The sequence below is a fragment of the Salmo salar genome, chromosome ssa27, assembly GCF_905237065.1.
Source record: "Salmo salar chromosome ssa27, Ssal_v3.1, whole genome shotgun sequence".
Lineage (NCBI taxonomy): Eukaryota > Metazoa > Chordata > Actinopteri > Salmoniformes > Salmonidae > Salmo > Salmo salar.
In genome coordinates this window covers 2705009-2714919 of record NC_059468.1, presented here as the reverse complement: position 1 = coordinate 2714919, position 9911 = coordinate 2705009, and the positions used below count along the sequence as shown (strand labels likewise).

The following is a 9911-nucleotide window of genomic DNA, read 5'->3' as shown; positions in this document are numbered from 1 at the left end:
GACTGATGGCACGCTCTTCAGGTCGAGTGCGTGGAGCCAGTACAGGACGCTCCGGGCTGGAGAGGCGCACTGGAGGCCTAGTGCGTGGAGCCGGTACAGGTGGCACCAGACTGGTGACGCACTTCAGGGCGAGTGCTGGGAGCTGGCACAGGACGTACCGGACTGGAGAGGCGCACTGGAGGCCTGGTGCGTGGAGCCGGCACAGGTGGCACCGGACTGGTGTTGCACTTCAGGGCGAGAGCGGGAGCTGGCACAGGACGTACCGGGCTGAGAAGGCTCACTGGAGGCCTGGTGCGTGGAGCCGCCGCAGATGGCACCAGACTGGTGTCACGCTCTTCAGCACGCCTGTGCTGCAGCATACTCCTAGCCAACATCATTCTCCGATATCCCTCCTCACACTGCTCCGTCGACTCCCAGGCGGGCTCTGGCTCTCTCCTTGGCTCGGCCGACCACCCCTCATGCCCCCCAAAAAAATCTTGGGGTTTCTGTGGCCGCGGTCCCCGGCGTCTTCACTGTCCTTCCTGATTTCCTGGCGACTCCCACCAAGGAAGGGTCTCGCCTCCTCCCATGATCTCTTCCCAGGTCCAACTCACTTTTCCCTCCGTTGCACGCTGCTTGGTCCTTGTTTGGTGGGATATTCTGTCACGATCGTCGTACAGAGCGGACCAAGGCGCAGCATGTGTTGAGTTCCACATCTTTTATTTAAGTGAAACTTTCAAACAAAAACAATAAACAAGCAACGAAACGTAAAGTAACGTAGTGCTACCTGCACATATACAAACAATATCCCACAAAGCAGGTGGGAACAGGGAACCCTTAAGTTTGATCCCCAATTAGAGACAACGAACATCAGCTGCCTCTAATTGGGAACCATACTAAGATCACCAACATAGAAATGAAAAGACTACAACACCCCCTGACCTAAAACACCATAGAGAACCAAGGGCTCTCTATGGTCAGGGCGTGACAATCCATTTCCATTTGCATGTAATTCAATGCATTTTCCTTTTAAGTGAAGGGTGGGAAACATGTTACTTTTATGAACTAACTAGTCTAAATGTTGCCTTTTGCTTCTCTCCCCAGTATCTTGCAGCAGCAGAGACTTGTGATCTGATTTCAGAAGTAATAAAAATCCAACAGCTGGCCTACCGGACGGCTATTGATTTCCCCCAGCAGAAACGGATCTTGGATTCAGAGGAACATTTATGAATGCGCAGGGTGCAAGAAATTATACGATAGCCCCAGTAATTCCCTAAATCCACTATTGATCGGTGGGTACAGTAAGAACTGTTAAGCAGCTCTGTCCTGGACGGCTAGGGTCAGTGTTAGCTGCTCACACCAGACAGACCAGGAGATTGGAGTCCACTGCAGTAATTTTCCTCCCAGCATGCAGTGGCTGCCTGCCGCTGAGAGGAAAGTAGAGAAGAGGATTGACTGCAGAAGGTGCAATCAGCAGGATTCATCATCCAACTCCGAGCATCTTAATCTGGCCATTAGAGACTGAGAGCTCATCCAACTACCAGCACCAAACTGGAGATAGCTTTATCAAAAGGCCTCTTTCTGTGAAGCAGCTTGGGGGCTGAGATTTATTTTACAAACTTGTCCCGTAGTGTGAATGTGTGAGTGAAGGGGGAAAAGGTGTTTACGCTCATTGCTGTGAAAATGGTGTACACGGAGATAGGTTGAATTTGTGTGCTGTATAAATGTAAACAGTATATCGATACTTTGACTCCAAGTCAAGATATATATTATTATTTGCTTTGCTACAGTAGGCAGCGTTAGCTAGCGCTAGTCAGATGTACCTGCACCAAAACTCTGGTATTTTTCATCATATAGCTTGTTCTCCATCTTCTTTTTAAATAGTGAGCAAACATGTTTTCAGCACTTTTATTTCTATGACTGATCAAATCTCATTTTCTCATGCTCTCTTTTCTCTTTTCAGCAGACATATGCACTCTTAGAAAAAAAGGTTCCTTATAGAACTAAAAAGTGTTCCATCGCTTTCTCCATATATGAAACCCCTAAAAGTTATAGAACCCTTTTATAGGGTTCTTTGATCAGAACCCTAGAGGTTTTTCTTCACTGAAACAAAATGGTTCCATAAAGAACCTTGCATGGTGCCATTTATGAATAATGTCTACTACTATTAAATAGTCATATTTTTTGCTAAGAATATAATTTAATAAACAATTAAATCATGGACGAAAGAATACCTGCATAGTTTTTAGAATTGATTGTCATTTTATGCAAACATAATTTGGAAATGTGCCAACGTCAACTCTGGCTGTCAACTGTGGCTGACATCTCTTTGTTTGAAAGATGGCCCATGTCAACTCCGGCTGACTTCTCTTTGTTTGAATGATGGCCCATGTCAACTCCGGCTGACTTCTCTTTGTTTGAAAGATGGCCCATGTCAACTCCGGCTGACTTCTCTTTGTTTGAATGATGGCCCATGTCAACTCCGGCTGACTTCTCTTTGTTTGAATGATGGCCCATGTCAACTCCGGCTGACTTCTTTACAATAAAATACAATACAACTTTGTCCATTAGTTACAGCAAACCAAAAAAATGTGCCTTCTGCTCTGTTTCTAAACCCCCAAACAGCAGACATACAGTCGAGATGAGCACAGATTGAAGCTGCAGTGCAGCGGACCCTGGATGAAGATGTTGTGGGGTTAAAGACCTTGCTCAATGGCCCAACGGTAGGTGAATGTTTTGAGGATATGTACCCTGCAGCCCTCCAGTTGTCAGATCAATTCCGTTCGTTTTTTCCAGCACCTGGCCCAGGATTTGAACTGGCCACAGGTCCACCTCTTTAGCCGCTGGGCTATCTACCGCCAGTACAGTATGGGTTGTTGCCTGACTAGTTCCAGAAAATAATAAGACATTTGCAAAAACATGAGTTAATCTGATAAAATGAAGACAAAATGCTATGCAGACAAATAAGTACTATAATGTGGAAGAACAACTTACATGCAGTTGTTGTCAGCAGCAGCCGAAAGAAAGATGCTTCTGATAGTTCTGGGTTAGTGCCAGACTGAGCAAAACATAGAAATAGTGTGTTAAAAGTAATGTAATGATTAACTAGGCTATTGAATCACCAAGACTTACTATACATTATTCATAAGAAATAATGTATACATACCTCATCTCAGTCAGCAACAGTCTTCTAATGGCTTCATGAAACATATGGACTCCATCAATGGACTCCACACTGAAATACTGAAAAGAAAAGATGCAATTAACTAATTTCCAATGTCAGGCTAGGTCTGTAGCTCTATTTGGCATATCCTATAGCAAAAAAAAGTATTTGAAAGAGTCAGCTGGCTAGCTTGTAAAGTGGCAAACTAAAGTAGCCTAACCTTTTCTGTTTAGCTAGCTAAATTAGCTAGCCAGCTTACAAACATGCTCAAATTCTAATAAAGGTTCAACTTTATTTATCTAGCCTGTAGTTTATCATATGACTTTGGCTTCATATATTTGAATTCAATAATCAACTTTGCTTACCTTAAAGAGATGGAGGGAGAAATAGTGAAAAAGTAAAACACAGGGAGAATTACTATGAAATGGTTATGAGCTCTGTCTGTCATCAACAAATCCACCATAAACCTCATGAGGCAATGTGCTTGATACTCTGCACTAACCAGACAAAGACCCATGATTTAAAACCTAATGCATAGCAGCAATCTAATAACCTGAGCTAATGAATGGGAGAATAAGTGATTGATGATTGAATATTCAAATCAACATTAGAGATACTATATGACACTTCAGGCCATTGTAAGGTGTGGCACTGCCTCCCTCTGGCACTTTAAGGAAGTACACACCTTTGAGTGGATTATACCTATATTATATTACAGTGACCTTTACGGATGTTGTGACTTGACTGTAACGTTCATCTGAAGACTGTTATTTATCTATTTAACTAACTATGTTTAATTTTTACCCGGTTAAATTAATAATTTAACAATTAACTCATTAGGATACGGGGCACCACGAGAGAGGTTCTTTAAAGAGTTATCATCTCCCGAAATAAGCTCTAAAAGGTCTTTACCTTTCACCAGTGGTGGAAAAGTACCCAACTGTCATACTTGAGTAAAAGTAAAGATACCTTAATAGAAAATGACTCAAGTAAAAGTAAAGTCACCCAGTAAAATTCTACTTGAGTAAAAGTCTAAAAGTATTTGGTTTAAAATATACTTAAGTATCAAAAGAAAAAAAAATATTTCAAATTCCTTATCCTTATATTAAGCAAACCAGATGGCACCATTTTCTTTACAGAAAGCCAGGGGCACACTCCAACACTCAGACATCATTTACAAACAAAGCATTTGTGTTTAGTGAGTCCGCCAGATCAGAGACAGTAGGGATGACCAGGGATGTTCTGTTGATAAGTGCATGAATTTGACTATTTTCCTGTCCTGCTAAGCACTAAAAATGTAATGAGTACTTTTGGGTGTCAAGGAAAATGTATGGAGTAAAAGTACAATATTTTATTAAGGAATGTAGTGAAGTAAAAGTAGTCAAAAATATAAATAGTAGAGTAAAGTAGAGATACCCCAAAAAATGACTTGAGTAGTACTTAAGTATTGTTTCTTAAGTACTTTACACCACTGCCTATTAAATCTATAAATAGTCAACATATTAATCATAACCTCGTATCATATCATCATTCTGAACACATTGTAACCTCCTTGCATCTGCAAAAACCCGAGCCTTACTTATGATTCAGTAATACACAAACTGGTTTAACCTCTATGGGCTAGGTGGGACGCCCCACCTACTCAACAGCCAGTGTAATCCCGTGGCGCGTTATTCAAATTCCTCAAAAATGCTAAAACTTTTCAAACATATGACTATTTTACACCATTTTAAAGACAAGACTCTCGTTAACCTCTCTAGGGTAGGTGGCACCAAATCGTCCCACCTACGCAACAGCCAGTCTAATCCCGTGGCGCGATATTCAAATACCTTAAAAATGCTATTACTTCAATTTCTCAAACATATAACTATTTTACACTATTTTAAAGACAAGACTCTCCTTTATCTAACCACACTGTCCGATTTCAAAAAGGCTTTACAACGAAAGCAAAACATTAGATTATGTCAGCAGAGTACCCAGCCAGAAATAATCAGACACCCATTTTTCAAGCTAGCATATAATGTCACATAAACCCAAACCACAGCTAAATGCAGCACTAACCTTTGATGATCTTCATCAGATGACAACCCTAGGACACTATGTTATACAATACATGCATGTTTTGCTCAATCAAGTTCATATTTATATCAAAAAACAGCTTTTTACATTAGCATGTGACGTTCAGAACTAGCATACCCCCCGCAAACTTCCGGGGAATTTACTAACAATTTACTAAATTACTCACGATAAACGTTCACAAAAAGCATAACAATTATTTTAAGAATTATAGATACAGAACTCCTCTATGCACTCGATATGTCCGATTTTAAAATAGCTTTTTGGTGAAAGCACATTTTGCAATATTCTAAGTACATAGCCCAGCCATCACGGGCTAGCTATTTAGACACCCAGCAAGTTTAGCCCACACCAAAACCAGATTTACTATAACAAAAATGTTATTACCTTTGCTGTTCTTCGTCAGAATGCACTCCCAGGACTTCTACTTCAATAACAAATGTTGGTTTGGTTCAAAATAATCCATTGTTATATCCAAATAGCGGCGTTTTGTTCGTGCGTTCAAGACACTATCCGAAAGGGTAAATAAGGGTGACGAGCATGGCGCAATTCGTGACAAAAAATTTCTAAATAGTCCATTACCGTACTTCGAAGCATGTCAACCGCTGTTTAAAATCAATTTTTATGCCATTTTTCTCATAAAAAAGCGATAATATTCCGACCGGGAATCTGCGTTTAGGTAAACAGACAAAATAAAATAAAGCATGGGGTCGACTCGGGCACGCGCCTAAGCCCATAGTTCTCTGATCGGCCACTTGCCAAAAGCGATAATGTGTTTCAGCCAGAGGCTGCCTCGATATCGTTCAGCTTTTTCCCGGGCTCTGAGAGCCTATGGGAGCCGTAGGAAGTGTCACGTTATAGCAAAGATCCTCAGTCTTCAATAAAAAGAGCCAAGATGAAACACAACTTGTCAGACAGGCCACTTCCTGCATGGAATCTTCTCAGGTTTTGGCCTGCCATATGAGTTCTGTTATACTCACAGACACCATTCAAACAGTTTTAGAAACTTTAGGGTGTTTTCTATCCAAAGCCAATAATTATATGCATATTCTAGATACTGGGCAGGAGTATTAACCAGATTAAATCGGGTAAGTTTTTTATCCGGCCGTGTCAATACTGCCCCCTAGCCCTAACAGGTTAATTATGTATTTACTAGCTAATTAAATGGGAACACAGGATAAACATACACACTCTGCAAAGATTATTGACTGGAGACTTAATACGCTGAAAACAGGCCCCTAGTGGAATGACAACAACATGGCTGCTTGTTAAAGAAGATATGGAGAGAGAGGGACAGAGACACTTAACATTGGTATATTCAGAAACTACTTTCACCTACAGTAACCATATACTTTGCACACGAACCGCCTCCCACTTTGAGTAAGAAATCATGAATGTATTTACATGAAATGCCTGGGTTCGCCGGGGATCCCTTGGTGAACATGGCAGCCTTTGAAAGGGGGTTTGGCCTTTTTGCGGCACGCTTGTCTCTGATTGTCCGAAATGGTTCCAACAACTCTTCTACTGTTGTCCTTCTTTGTAGTTGTCTGGTATTTGGTAACTTGCAGTGTAGTCCTGAACAGAACTACAGAGTTGATTATCCTTCCATTCGCTCTTGAAGATGCTTCTTTGAAGATAGGCTAGCCAGCCGTATCGATGGTTCCCCAGTTCGGTGATGAGAGTAGCGTAATACGATGGTTTGAGTAGAGTTACAGGATGGTCCTACTTAAATTCACTTTCTAAGATACTTTACTTAGGACAGCTAATCAGCCGTACCAGTGGTTGTCCACCTCGTGTTGAGATTCAAAGTTCAAACCATTTTAAACGTGCAGCTGCTGCTTCACACTTTTTCTGGTCGAATGTTTTTTTTTCCTTTATACCTTTATACCTTTTGCTCGAAAGGGGCGGTTCCGGCAGGCTGGCACCCTCCCTGACCTCACTCCGGGGCGGTGACTACTCACTGTGCAAAGTTATGTAAAACAATTATCTCTTATAGCTTATCAAATCACACCCCTCTCTTAACAAAAACACTTTTATCATTTTTCATATTACATGCACAACGCATAGTATGGAAACTTCATATATGTAGCGGGTATGCTTTCCAAGTTACAGTATTTCATTTATAACATTTTTATTGACATCACATAATAACAAACAAAATTATATTAGTGTTTAATAGATTGCCTCTGACCATTCCCCACGTTCTATATTTTTCCAGTAGTTGCTTTTGAACGTGTTAGAGTTTCAATGGGAAAAAGGTCTGTTGAGAAAAAGCACATTACTTTAGTGAATTTGGAGAGGGAGAGCCTGAATTTTCTCCCTTGATTTACAACAGGACGTGAGGTGTTAATCCCCACTAGTTATTCCTTCCAAACCTGATCTGACCTATTTGGATTCTCCTGGACAGTCATTTCACTGAGGAAAAAGAGGTAGCGGGGGGGGGGGTGAGCATTAAGACACATTTCCGTTCTCTGCAAGTTAATGGACAATAAAGTGTTCTTCTTCTATTGATCTCAAAACATCACATTTACATGAGCAGCGATAGTGCATCAAGAGCACAAGTAAGAGATAAACTAGAGGACGGAGGGTATTATTACAAGAGCGAGGTGGGAGACAAAATCACACATTTCTGAGAACAGTGGAATAAATTGTGCACGCTGATCTATGTGCCATTGACGTAATTGTGAGAAAAGGAAACCTCTTGACTGTTTATTAGCTTAAATCAATGGGAGACACAGCTCCTTCACAGAACATTCATTTACCGGCTTGTAAGTCCTGTGAGTTAAGGGAGAAAATCTAATGTTACAAAAACTGGTGTTAAAGATAAACCAGTTGAGCACAATTAAATGATTCTAAAGCTGCCGTTGCTGCTGTATATCATCAGCGCTGCCTTGTCTTTCCCTATCCGCTGCCTGCATGCATTAGATAACAGCAGCTATGGTGCCCTGACAAAACGCCATTCTCTCCCTCCTTAGACAATGTATAGGAGGCTCTTGCTTGCTACAGACACTACGGAGACTATTGATCTCTATAAGGAGACATGGCCCTGAAGCTAACTGCTGGGGAGGGAGGTGGTTGTCATGGTTACCCGATGCAACAGCAGAGTGCCGGACCATCTGCCACGTAAAGGAGAAACCGGTGCCTCGCAAGGACCTGTTTGCTGCAATTACAGAAAATTCCATCCAGTCAGCAAGCCTACAGAGGTGTGTGTGTGTGTGTGTCCACTCGTCCTGCACCCTTGAGCCACAACTATGAGGGTCAGAGTTAGCCACTTTTCTGCTGACCAACCAACATGTCAGTGACAGGTAAACCAGCACATTCACACATCTGCACACACATGGTCAGCATACAGGGAAAGTATACTTCTGTTGACCAAACTCTTCTTTGTTCATCATCTAAACCTCTCACATTTTTACTTTACTTTACTATTTCTCTCAAGCACTGGCACACATGGACACAAATACACTTGCAAACATGGGTCAAAATGTGGTTGAAACATCATAGTTCTCAGACCATGCAGTAATTGTGTTACATGTCAGAGCTTCAATCAATCTTCAAAAAGTCAACTTCCCAGTATGAAGGATTTACTTACTTTGCTCCAAATCTCTGTGCACTGCTACAGTAGCACAGAGGTCAAAAAGTAGCCTGTGACTTGACGCTTCTTGAATTTCTGTTCTGTCTGCAAACTTATTTCTTTTCTTAGAGCATCAGCACATAGTGAGACTGAGTGGACCGGACACTTGGAGACAAGAATCAGACTGGGCACATGCTCCGTCCCCATGGGGACTGTTACCAAGGGCAACAAAGCAACAGCTTAGGACATGTCTAGGCATCACCAAGGGCCTGACTGTGCAGTTTGGTTTGGGATACTTCTCAAATTAGATACATCTCCCTATTTCCTATGTAGTATACTACTTTTGACCAGAGCCCTATGGGCCCTGGTCATAAGTAGTGATATTACTTTTGTACTCATTTCTATGAGCCCTTGTCAAAAGTATTGCACTATAAAGGGAATAGGATGCCATTTGGAAAGCAGCCTTGGTGTGTAACTGGCCAGGCTGCCATACTGCGTAGGCTAGCTGCTGCTATACTTTTCTTAAAAGAGCCACAAAAGGCAATTAAGAGTCAAATGCAGTTTAAATATCTCAGTAACCCAATTAAAATTGAGGCCCTGCAGATATCTGCTGGTTTCTAACGAGCTCAAATTAAGATTGTTAGTTAGACGGTGCCACAGCCCAGCATATATCCCTGATGTCCCAAATAGCACCGTATTCCCTATATAGAGCACGACTTTTGAACAAAGTCCTATGGGCCCTGGTCAAAAGTAGTGCACTATATAGGGAACAGGGTGCCATTTGGGATGCAAACCCTGACTGACTGACTGACTACCAGTGAAAGCATCCGCCTCTTTACTTTCTTCCTTGGGGCAGTGAGCTTCGGTTGGCCAATAGAAAATAAATGTGTATTTGGAGTTATTATCGCTCTCTAATTTACCGTAATGAAACCATGAGCCAGCGCGGGCGGAATGAGCCTTTTTAATTTGTGCGTCGGACGCAGGCCTGCATATTAAGGACCTAATTTGCATAAATCATGTCACTCCACTCGGGATTCCAATTAAACCCTTGATTAATTGCTCGGCTGACCCGTTAAATAGAATCCTTTAAGTGGTTCAACAGGGGCTCTAACAGCGCTA

General features: G+C 41.8%; 1 long non-coding RNA gene across 1 annotated transcript in view; it reads right to left on the bottom strand.

Annotated features, from left to right (window-relative positions):
• Positions 1-312: 312 nt before the first annotated feature.
• LOC106588198 (uncharacterized) overlaps positions 313-9911 on the bottom strand; it is a 53843-nt gene continuing 44244 nt past the window's right edge. Inside the window, exons 3-5 of the long non-coding RNA XR_001324605.2 lie at positions 3146-3222; positions 2974-3037; positions 313-2863 (exon numbers count right to left, since the gene is read on the bottom strand). This is a non-coding gene — a long non-coding RNA (uncharacterized lncRNA). The remainder of the gene's footprint in view (positions 2864-2973; positions 3038-3145; positions 3223-9911) is intronic.